Source organism: Pteropus alecto, unplaced genomic scaffold (genome assembly GCF_000325575.1).
Source record: "Pteropus alecto unplaced genomic scaffold, ASM32557v1 scaffold81, whole genome shotgun sequence".
NCBI lineage: Eukaryota > Metazoa > Chordata > Mammalia > Chiroptera > Pteropodidae > Pteropus > Pteropus alecto.
In genome coordinates, this window is record NW_006433378.1 from 4,498,060 (window position 1) to 4,510,058 (window position 11,999).

Sequence of the window (11,999 nt, forward strand, 5' to 3'; positions counted from 1 at the left end):
ACTTCTCCCTAATTTCTTTCTTTCTCAAAGATTCCATGAGTCCAATATCAGAAACTTGGGTTCATCTTTAAACATAGATCTTGTCTCATAAAATCAACTTTGACATCCAAAATATTCTCTACTAGAGGGCTTTCGCTGAGCAAGAATTCAGGCTTATTGCCTTTTAGCTAAAGATGGGCAAGAGAATGACTTGGGATTCCCTTAGCAGAATGTAGGCTTTTGAAAGACAAATGGGGATGTTTTCCTTCTTCATTCTTTCCTTTCTTCCTTTCACATTTACTGACAAGCTGCCATAGGCCAGGAACCGAACTAAACAGTAGAGAGAGGGAATTGAAGTCCCAGTTCCTGACACTAAGGACCTCAGAGTCTAGGGTGAAATGAAAATCTATAATTCATAGAATAAATCCTGAGGCAGCTATAAGCTAGCGGGACATGTCAATAAAGAAGGAGAAAGAATCCTAGAGGAGGGACCTTTACATATTTGAGGATAACAGCAAGAGGATTTAGCCAGATAGACAAAGCAGGAAAGGTCAACTCTGGCTAAATAAAGGTAGAACATATTCAAAGACATGCAGATGGGAGATAACACAGCATCCTTAAGGCCCTTCAAATAGTTGGCGTGACTGGCAGCTATCAAGTATCTGGGGTATCAATGATGGTGGCTCAAGAGAAGAGCAAGGACCTGGTAAGGGAAGACCTCATACATAAAGTAGCTTAGGTTTTGTTTATAAGACAATAGGAGGTCTCATAAATTACAGTATGAACTTACCAAAGGGATGCAGGAGATAAGAATAGAAAGAATGAACAGTATTTCTATTACTAATAAATCAACAGTAATTGGGTATATATAATTCAAGGCTAAGAACTGACAGGAGTTGGTCATGCTCATCATGGATCATTTTACATGATAGCTCCTTAGAATTTTCTGCAAGACAGATAATTACCCTAGAAATGGATGGCTCCACGAAGGACATACTCCTGGCACACATCCTGTGCATTGACCAGGAGGTAAACTGACATCCAGGCCACAAAAACCTCATTCCATTGTACCTGGCACATAAGCCCTTACTGCTCACATAATAAATGTGCCATTTGCCTTCTCAGTATTCAATTCCTTTTGCAAATACCTTTCTGGTAACCTTGGGTCCCAACCATTCTTTACTTTCTATCATGTGGCATAAACAGACTCTATCCTCCTAGTTTAAGGCCCAATAAAATAACTGGAGTGTTCATTAGATTTTCCCCAAATTAATTATTTTAGCCATTAATATTTCCATTGTACCTGGAAAGTGAGCACAGCCAAGAAAGGGGTCAAAGCTCCTCCAGTCCTGGTGAAAGGACAGGAGCTATTATTGATAGCAGATTCTCTGCTAGATCTGCTCAAGGGATTATTTCCCTTACTCCTCAAGGTAAGCTGGTAAAGCAGGTATTCTTCTCATTTACAGATGAGAAAACTGTACAAAGAAGTAAATATCACTACGTGAGGAGGTGCTGAAGGGATCCAAGCCCAGGTCTGTGTGACCCCAAAGCCTGCACTACTATTCTCCAAGCACAGTTTCTCTTAAAAAACTGCAAAAGGTTAAAGAAATTCCATGCAGTAATGTGCATGGATGTGAGGAAAATTCTAGTATTACTATTTGGATACCAGTGCTGATTAAATCGCTTATAATATTGCAGGGTTACTTTAGGTGACCTCACATGTGGAGCATTTTTACCAGCTTTTGGTTCTCTATTACATTCCAGCTGAAGCTTTCAGGCTGGGCTGTCAGATCCCATCAGGTAAGATGGGATCTTAGGAGGTTCTTATCATGCAAACAGGACTCATCTGCTCTTCTCTTTGGCTTAGCTGTCTCTACCTCCTGCTGGGTGATATGATTCAATAAGCTGGGCTCTTAAAGAAATTGAGTTAGATTTTAGGAAACTATTACACTCCCACCTCTCCTCAAATATCTCCAAGGATTTGATCCTGGTACAAGAGAAACTCACACCTATTTTAGTGTGAGGAGCAGAACACATTCAGTCTGGGGAGATGACATCATGCAAAGGGTGGCATTTCCGTAAGCATAACTGAACATAAACACAGCCTTCTTATTAGCATGTTTCAAATATTTAGCAAGATCAAGACTACATTTACATGCATAATGTCTGAAATAATGTACCTTCTGTTGTGAATGAACCTTGAAATTGTGAGGTGCCTAAGGCAAAGTTCTTCATCTGCTTTTCTAAGGTTGCATTTTAATCATCTTGAAGATCCCGGAAGTATAAGGGGACATTAAAACAAGAGCTCACATGTTAGCACCTATAGTCAGAAAACTGACAGTTCCGATGGCAAAATCTCCCCAGGAGAGCCAGCATCTGTCACTGTAGGTGCTGGGAGAAGTATCTGGGGCTTGTTTTGAGGGTTCTGTTCCTTTGATATCATTGTTTTCATAGCAGAGTTGTGTAAGGAGATAATAATACTTATTCATCTGTTGATAAGACACTGAGTTATTCATATCTTAGCTATTGTGAATAGTGCTGCAATGAACATGGGAGTGCAGATATCTCTTCAAGATCCCAATTTCAATTCTTTTGGGTATATACCTAGAGGTGGGATTGCTGGATCATATGGTGGTTATATTTTTCATTTTTTGAGGAATCTTCATACTGTTTTCTATGGTGGCTGAAATTTGCATTCTTAACAATAGTGTACAAGGGTTCCCTTTTCTCCACAACCTTGCTGACACTTATCTTTTTTTTTTTTTTTTTTTAAATAAAAACCTTCCTACTAGGTATGAGGTGATATCTTGCAGTTTTGATTTGCATTTCCTGTTGAGCATCTTTTTATATACCTGTTGGCCATTTGTATGTCTTCCTTAGAGAAATGTGTATTCAAATTCTTTGTCCAATTTTTAACCAGATTATTATTTTTTTTTTGCTATTGAGTTTCAGGAGTTCAGATGAATGAACAAAGAAAATGTGGTTTAAACATATGATGGAATGTTTTTAAAAAGTAAATCTTGCCATTTGCAACAACATGGATGAACTCAAAGGACATGGATAAGTGAAATAAGCCAATCACAGAAGGACAAATACTACATAGTTCCACTTCCTTAGTATCTAAAATAGTCAAACTCATAGAAACAGAGAGCAGACTGGCAGTTGTCAAGGGCTGGGATCATGGCGGAAATGAGGAATTGTTATTCAATGGAAGTTTCTGTTGTGCTGGATAAATAAGTTCTAGAGATCTGCTGTACAACGTGGTGCCTCTGGTTGACAATATAGTAACATACACTTCAAAATTTGTTAAGAGGGTAGGTTTCATGTTAAGTGTTCTTACTACAGAGGGGAAAAAGGAACATAAGGAAACTCTAAAGTGTGTTGGATTTGTGGTGTTGGTATCATGGGTGTCAAACTGTACACCTTAAATATGTACAGTTCTTTGTATATCAATTATATTTCAATAAAGCTGGTTTAAAAAAAAAAGAAGTAATAATAACAACAGTTTACAAAGAACATTCACCTCAAATCCTTCCTGAAACTTAATAGACTTGAAATAAGTAAAATGCAAATTATACTAAATATCTCATTTAATCCTCAGAGCAACTTGCTTACGGTAATTATCTCTATTTAAATGATGAGAACTTTGAAGCTTGGAGAAGATATGTGACTTGCTTAAAATCTAAGGCTATGAGTAGAACCCAGACCTTGTGATTCCAAATAGTCTATCTTACTGCAGCAGAATACACATGGTACCTGGCACATAGTAATTACATACAGAAGTGCAAGCTAGTTGTGATCAGGCCTTGATGTCCATGGTCATGGATTAACTGATTCTAGAAAAGTAAAGCTGGATGAGTCCTTAAGGACCATTCACTCTATCTTTTCATTTTATAGGTGGAGGACAGGATGGGGTTAGGGCACAGAGTATCAAACCATGCCTGCTCACACTTTCTTGTGCTCAAGGTCAAGGGAAAGGAAGAGAGCAGGGGTGGTTAGAGAGGAGCTGATACTGTTGGCTGACCACCAAAATGCCATCACATACCTCCTTTTCCTCTAGTATTTCTCCTTACAGAAGCTGCACAAACCAGAAACTCAATTCCCCAGCTTCCTTTGAAGTAAGGATGCTATATGACCCTTATCTTGGATAATAATATATAAGAGAAGATCTACTGGAGAGGTTTGGGGAAAGATACTCTCTCCCTGTTAAAAGAAGAGAGGTACATGGAAACCCCTTGTGCTTCCTGTCCTTGGAGATTATGATGTGAGGAGACGGTGCTTGAAGCTTTGGTAGCCATCATGTTACTTTGAAGAGAAGGCCTACAGAACTGCTGATACACTTACCTATCACCCTGACCTCAGGAAACCAATGAGCCATTTCAGAACCATCTAATTCCAGACTTTTTATTGCTTGAACAGCATGTATCCTTAAGGTTTAAGCCACTGTTAGCTGGGTTTCCTGATACCTGCGGTCTAATGCATGCTAATGTGGAGCAGGAATCAGCAAACACTATGCCCTGCCTTCCTTTCCTTTTTATCAGTGTCTTGGAAGGATCCAGGAATCCGGAAGTAGCTTTGCTAGATTGTGAACTCCATTAGAGCAAGGACACCGGCTGCTCTAATTCACTGCCGTATTCCCGTACTTAGCAAAGCGGCTGGCACATAGCAGGTGCTTAATAAACATTTAGAGTTAATTTTAATTAATCAATCACTCTTTTCACAAATATTCATTATGTACCCCTGTTATATGCCAGGCACTAAGATAGACACTGATGATAAAGAGATAAATAAGACACGCACTGTACCCCCTTAATATGCTGGCAATTCAACTGAGAGAGACGATATGGATGACAACTGTGAAAGTGTGAGGAGTTCTATAACAGAGTATCACAACTATTACCAGAGCATGGGGAGTAGAGTAACTAATGCTGAAATGGGGAGCAGGGTAGGGATGAAAAAGTAACCTATCCTCACAGATCCTGCTCTAATTTCTAATCTTGGTGTTCGTTCAAATAGCACATATTTATTCAACACCTACTCTGTGCACAACACAAGGTAATGATTAATAATCATCATAAAAATAGCTTTATAGCATTGATAATACACTAATCACTGCTTTTCGTGACTTACATAAATTTATTTATTTCTTCTTCAAAACAGCCCAATGAAGTAGGTACTGCTATTTTCCCCATTTTACCAATTGGGAAACAGACAGAAATATGAAGTTCATTTATACAGATAGTAAGTGGCAGAGTCTGAACTGAATCCAGGCTGTCCGGCTCCAGAGGCCAGGTATTAGCCAATATATGGAAGACGTGCTCACTGTTTTCTATGTATTTCCAGTTATTTGAGAGGAATGGAAATAGATGATTTCATTACTGTCCTGGTTCCTGCTTTCGACCTGGACACACATTTTGCCAAATTTTAATCCTAGTTAAGAACATAGCTCCAGCCACGTTTTTCCTCAATAGTCATTTCTCTTTTTTTTTTTTTTTTTTTGCAGAGCATACAAACAACCTAAACCATGACTACAGTGATGTTCACCTTTATTTTAAATGTGGTCAACAAAAGACCAAGCCGGGGATCAGGCTGAGAGAGTCAGTCTGTGGAATGACTCTAAAGACACTTTCCACTAAAGACATTTTTTCCTTACACAAAATTTGAGAAATGCAAAGTCTAATTACTTTGCTGTGCCAGATATGCTTTTTCAGCTTCTGCTAGCCTTGGCTCCACACAAACTGTGCTTGCCCGTGCATACACAATGGGCCTCATTAATTCCTCCTTCCTTCCAAGCTCACTGAAGGAAAATGGAAACAAAACTGGGGGCAAATTCTTCTCTTTCTAATGTGTCTGTGTTAGAAGCATCACCTCAAATCTGGCTATTTCTGTTCACACAGGGCTGCCCTGCTCTGACTAGCTGGACAGAAACTCTGTGACTCAGTATTGTTTCTCGTGTGATATACACACGAAAAAAGAGCACACACTCATTGAAGAGATCTGCAAGGAAAAGAAGTAACAAATGGAGCCATGGATGCATCACTCCTCACCACCCTGTTCATCCATTCCATTATTAATGTAAGCACTGTACTATCTTAGATACCACAGCAGATACAATTTAGTGATAATATGCTCAGAATTACATAGACCTTTTTAGGCATGTAGAGCAGAATAACATGACATTGTATGTATGTACTTTAGTATTTCACACCTAATGAATCTCTGATCATTAAGTATATCAATCATCTCCAATGTGAAAGTCTCCAAACGTCTTAACTGTATCCATGCTAACAGAGGTAGTTTAAAATGATGTCCATAATTTTTTTTTATACTCCTCTCCTCAAAGGTAGAGGGCAATTCCTTTTCCTTGAACATGGGCTCTACATAGGGACTCACTTCTAATCAACAGCATGTGGTAAACCTGAAAGTGTGTGACTTCCAAGTCTAGGTCATTAAAAGATTTGTGATCATCTTTTTGTTCTTCTGCTTTGTCCTCTCTCCCACCACACCCGAATCACCTGATCTGGGGGACAGCTGCCATGTTGTAAGGGCACCTAGGTAGCCCTCTGAAGAGGTCCACATGGAGTTCCCAAACCTCCTGCCTACGGCCAGCACTAACTTACCTGGTGTTGGAGTGAGCCACCTCAGAGGGGGTCCTTCAGCCCCAGGCAAGCCTTCAGTTCCAGCCAACACAGTGACTGCTACCTCATGAAGACCCTGAGGCAGAACCACTAAGCTAAGCTACTCCCAGACACCTGACCATAGAAACTGTGTGAGACAGCAAATGTTTATTGCTTTAAGGTACTACCTTTTAGAACAGTTTGTTACATAAAAACAAAGAATTAGCATACTGCCAGAAAGATGAAAAGTAGGTGGCCTACAAAGGAAAGACATCAAACTGACAGCAGACTTCTCGTCAGCAACTAGTAATGCCCAATGTCAACTCCTCCACCTATTTTGAGTGCAATTTTTCCTACCTCTCCTGGTTTTTGCTATATCTATTACTGCCATTTGTATTTCAATGCCTCTTTCTCTATGACTTCTTTCCTACAAACATATAAAGATCTCTTTCATGCAAAAACAACAAAACTACCACCAACGAATGAAACTCTTCAGTGGTCTGGCTTCCCCTTTATTTTTCTGCCTGTTTCCCTACCTTCTCCACCTACTCTACCTTCGTTACCTCTACTCCTTCACAGCCCACTCCCTTTTCAAGTGTATCCTGCCTCACACCACACACTGAAACCACTCTCCCAAGCATCATTTAAGACTTCCTAACTGTCAAACCTAATGGCCTCTCAGACTTCATCATCCATTTTTGCTGGCAGCCAAAATTGGACGACAGCCCCTCATTCCAGAGCTGCTGTGCCCCTGCGCATGGCGTGCTCACAGTTGAGCCTTGTCTGCTCTGCCCATTTCACTACTACTGGTCCTCTCATACCTCCTTTAGCGGTAGCTCAAATTAGTCTTAAAAGTCCTGGCCCTAAGGTAGATGACCCTCTTTGTGACTGTAGCTTCAACTCCCACTTATCATTCCAGCGTTGAGTCCCCTCTCTTCATTTCTGGAATCTTAATATAACTTTGGTTTCTGTATTTTTGTTTAATGTGTTAGTATTTGGGGATATTTCTGTGTATTGTAGGGGGACAAGGGTGGAGATTTTCTGTGCAATTCAGTCTACTATTAGAAGACTGAAGTAGAAATAGAAGACTATTTCCTTGGTCTATCTCATAATTTAGACATATGCCTACTTGATTTATCCCTGCCACGACAAAAATTCCTTGAGGGCAATTTTGTTTTATTCTTTTTTAGTAGCTTCTGATAAGGGGCTTTTACCCTAGCAGTGCTTAAATGGATAGGGAAAAAAAAATCAAGTATTAAGCATCTCAATTTCTTTTTGAACAAACTAATCAAGACTAATAACCATTTATTTCCCCTACTTATTTTTTTTTTCTATTCAATGCCCTAAGGAGCCCACGGTGTCCTCAATATGCACAAAATCTGGGGAAACCAGAACAAGCTGCATGCATAGAACCAGAGCAGAATGTAGCCTCGGGAAGATTTCTTTTTTGTCTGGCGTAATCACTAGTTCTGATTACTTTCCTGGCTCCTGGTTTTACAAATGTAGGTTGGATCTAAAATTAAAGTAGATTTCTCTATTTTTATATATCACAAATATAAAATGACAGAAAATTTTCACAAACCTAGGCTTTTTCCTCTTAGAAAATAATAACAAACCGTTAGTGGTTAACATCTGGATATAGACTAGAACTTACATGGAATATTGTTATTTTTTTAAAAAGACAAAAAAATAATAAAATGCTCATTTCTAATCACAAACATGTGAAGAAACAGGTAACATTTTGCTTTCTTTATATTTACAAATTTAAGTGTTATTTCACCCATGCTCTCTTTTTTAACTGATTAAGAAAATTTTCTCTTCGGACTGGGAAAAAAATCCCCAGTAAACACCTTAATAGTCTTTCTTGGTCCCATGTTTGGAAACATTTACTGATTTTTCCGGCTTAGGGTTCTCACACAGCTTTCCCAGGAGCTATTGCATCATTGATATTCATGAGCCACCACTGTGACAGTTTAGTAAACAAACCCAACAATAAATCCATCTTTCCTGTCATATGTGACAAAAATTCTTCTGAGGCTTTATTTATATGCAATTTAGATCTCTAGGCTTAAAGTATGTGGTAATTTTATTTCACAAAGGCCCCAGGCAGCAAAGTATTTATTTTACACTCCTGGACCTCATCAAGGAAATGGCATAACCTGTTCTTGTGTTTATCTTTTTGCAAATGAGTGACATAATATGGAGATGCCACCTGCTTCATAGTGGGGAGGAAGGGTGGGAGAGCAGGAGGAGAGAGGTAGAGGATTAATTAGTTAATGTCTATGAAGTACTTTGCAGATGGAAGGTGATATGCAAGTGTGAATTTTAATTAAGGTTCCCTGCCCTCCTTGGCAGATACAAATAGGATAATATTTTGGAATGAGAAACAATGGTCTAACTTACCACTTAGATGCTTTGGTTTTGAAGACTAAAATTCTCTGGATTTTCCTCTGTGTGGGTATGTGTGTGGTGATGGGAATATTTATGCCTCACTCCACCCTCTATGAGAAAGATAGGAAAGGTGTTGAGGACATGTAACTGCATTTGTCATGGCACCAGAAGTGGAGGGCCTGATGGAAGCTGCTTCATAGTTCTCTTATTAAATCATCAAGAGTTTATGGCTATCACTGGATTCTACTGCCATCACACGTTCTTTTCTCCTCGATGCATATGTATGTTTTCCTTTCTGGAGAGTAAACAGTTCACTTATAGAAGAGAATTAGAACTTGAAATTCCACTCTTAGGTATATATCTAACAGAAATGCCTACATATTTCCACCATAAGTCCATACACTAGAATGTTCATGGCAGTATTATTTGCAATAGCCTTATACTAGAAACTTTTCAAATTCCCATCAAGAGTTGATATGATAAAGAAATTGTGATAATATTCACACAGTGAACTTCTATACGGCAATGAGAATGAACAATCTATAAGTAAATCCAAAGGAAAAATGTATATTATCAATATAAAAAAACTGAAAGAAGCCAACACCAAAGAATATGTAATATACGATTCTATGAATTATTTTGTTCTTTATGAAGACCAAAAAAGCAGGAAGAACAAATCTACACTGTTACTAGTCAAGACAGTGATTACCCTTGGGGGATGGGTAGTGACTGGACAGGGTCACGGGGGTGTTCTTGAGCTTCTAACAAAGTTCTGTTTCTGGATGTGGGTGTTGTTACACAGGTGTGTTCAGGTCATCAAAATTCACTGAGCTGTAAGCTTTTTAAAGAACGAATTTCTATATGAGATTAAAAAAAGAACAATACAAATTAATCCACTAGTATTAGGTTAGTTGGATTTCAAGGTGCCAGGTGTCCCTTATTTCTGGTTTATAACTTACTTAGCATAACAAAGCATTTGCTAGATGTATCTGGCAATAATGATGAACTTGGATACTTCTTGTGAAATTAGGAGTTTTCCAAAACACTTAAGGCAGAGAATAAGTAGATAATATGCTTCTACTCTTTCTATACCCTAGCTAGCAATCTGACAATGTGATAGAACAAGGCATCCTCAGATTTCTGCTTAGCATAGTACTGTCCACACAAGCTAGATTGAGAGCCATACCAGATAAAAAGTCTATAGAATGTTTTTCTCATATGGAGAAGATGCTGAAAATGACCCTTAGAGTTTAAATTCAGCAACTGAATAACAAAATATAATGCAATTCTCACCAACATATATGGCATTCACACTCAGAAGACAACTCATAGTGGAAAATTTTGTCTACACATAACTTATTTGTCATCATTAGCCTCTCTTTGTAGTGTCATGAGGCTGATAAAGTTGCAATATGATTTACTAGTGCCCTTGAAGGGCCTGAGAGAAACATGCAGTGGGCTTAATGTGAATTTATTTAATGGTGGTGGATAAGGAATTCTTTGTAAAAGTTGAAATCCTATAAATGAACTGGTGTGTCTAATTTGATTATTTTGCCAATATAGTCATCCCTCAGTATACATGGTATCCCTCAGATTCCAAAATCTACAGATGCTCCAGTCCTCTATAAATACAATGGCATAGTATTGGCATATAACCTACGTACTTTCTTCTGTATATTTTAAATCATCTCTAGATTATTTATAATACCTACTACAATGTAAATCGTTGTTATACTGTATTGTTTAAGGATTAATGACAAGAACAAAAGTCTGTACATCTCAGCACAGACACAACCATTGTAGGCCTAACTACATAGTATACATCAGCACAACGTTACCTTTTTTCCTGTATATTTCCAATTTGCAGTTGGTTGAATCCATGACTGCAGAACCCGTGGATACGGAGGGCCAGCTATATATACAATCTCAATCCCAAACTCCAGTGGTTAAAGCAATAGCCAGAGTGAGTATTTATACATGAGAGATAAAAGAATATACCCGTGTCCTCCTCTGTTGGCTTTTATAAATCGAAACTCCATTCTGGATATTTAGCAAGTGAAAAGACCTGCCCTGGTATCATTAGATACATCCAATGACACATTGCCATGCACGTGTCACATCTCGACTAATATTTAAATTTTTTTAACCTTAATGATTCTCCTTTCCATAGTATAAAGTTACAGATTCCAAGAATAAAAAATAATGAAGCCCAGATTCAAATGTAGAACTGATCCCCGGAGTGTGTGCGAGTCCCCTTCACAAGACTCCAGGCTTCCTGTTGCTGAGATCCAAGTAACAATTCTTCAAATACTTGACATTTTCGGATTTCAGGCACTGTTCTAGACTCCCATGATACAGTAATAAACAGAGCAGACTAAAATCCCTACTCTTCCGAATCATTCATTCCAGCCAGGTAAGGCATACAATGAACAATACATTTAGTAATAAACATGTTAGAAGGTGACAAAATCTATAGAAAGAAACAGGAAAAAGAAACTAGAGTGTAGGGTCACGGGGGGAAGAGGGGTAGGATGCAATTTTCAATAGATTGGTCCAGATTGCAAGTCTCACCGAAAAAGTGAGGTTCATCCTTGATGGACACTGTGGGACCTTAAATGAAGTGAGACTTGCTTAGATTGATGGGCTCCCTTTCTCAGCATCAGGCAGGCTTGTCTTAAGAAATGACCTGGATCTACTACAGAAACAAATAATTGCTTATATCTTAAAAGTCATACATCGTATGGCCAGGATGATACAGGCTTGTGCGATCTTCAAAGCAGGTGTTGCTAACTGCTCACCATGATCACAGAAATGTCTCAATAAAGCTTCTTGTAACCAAACGAACTGACCTGCTTCCTTGGGTTATCAAACTGAACCAATTACATTTAAAGGACATCTGCCAGAAATAACGATCTCCATTTTTGAGTGGCTGATAATTATGCCATTGTTTCCAGTAATAGTCAGATAGCAGGACAAACTGTCTTTTGAGACTTCTAGTTCTGAACAATCAGA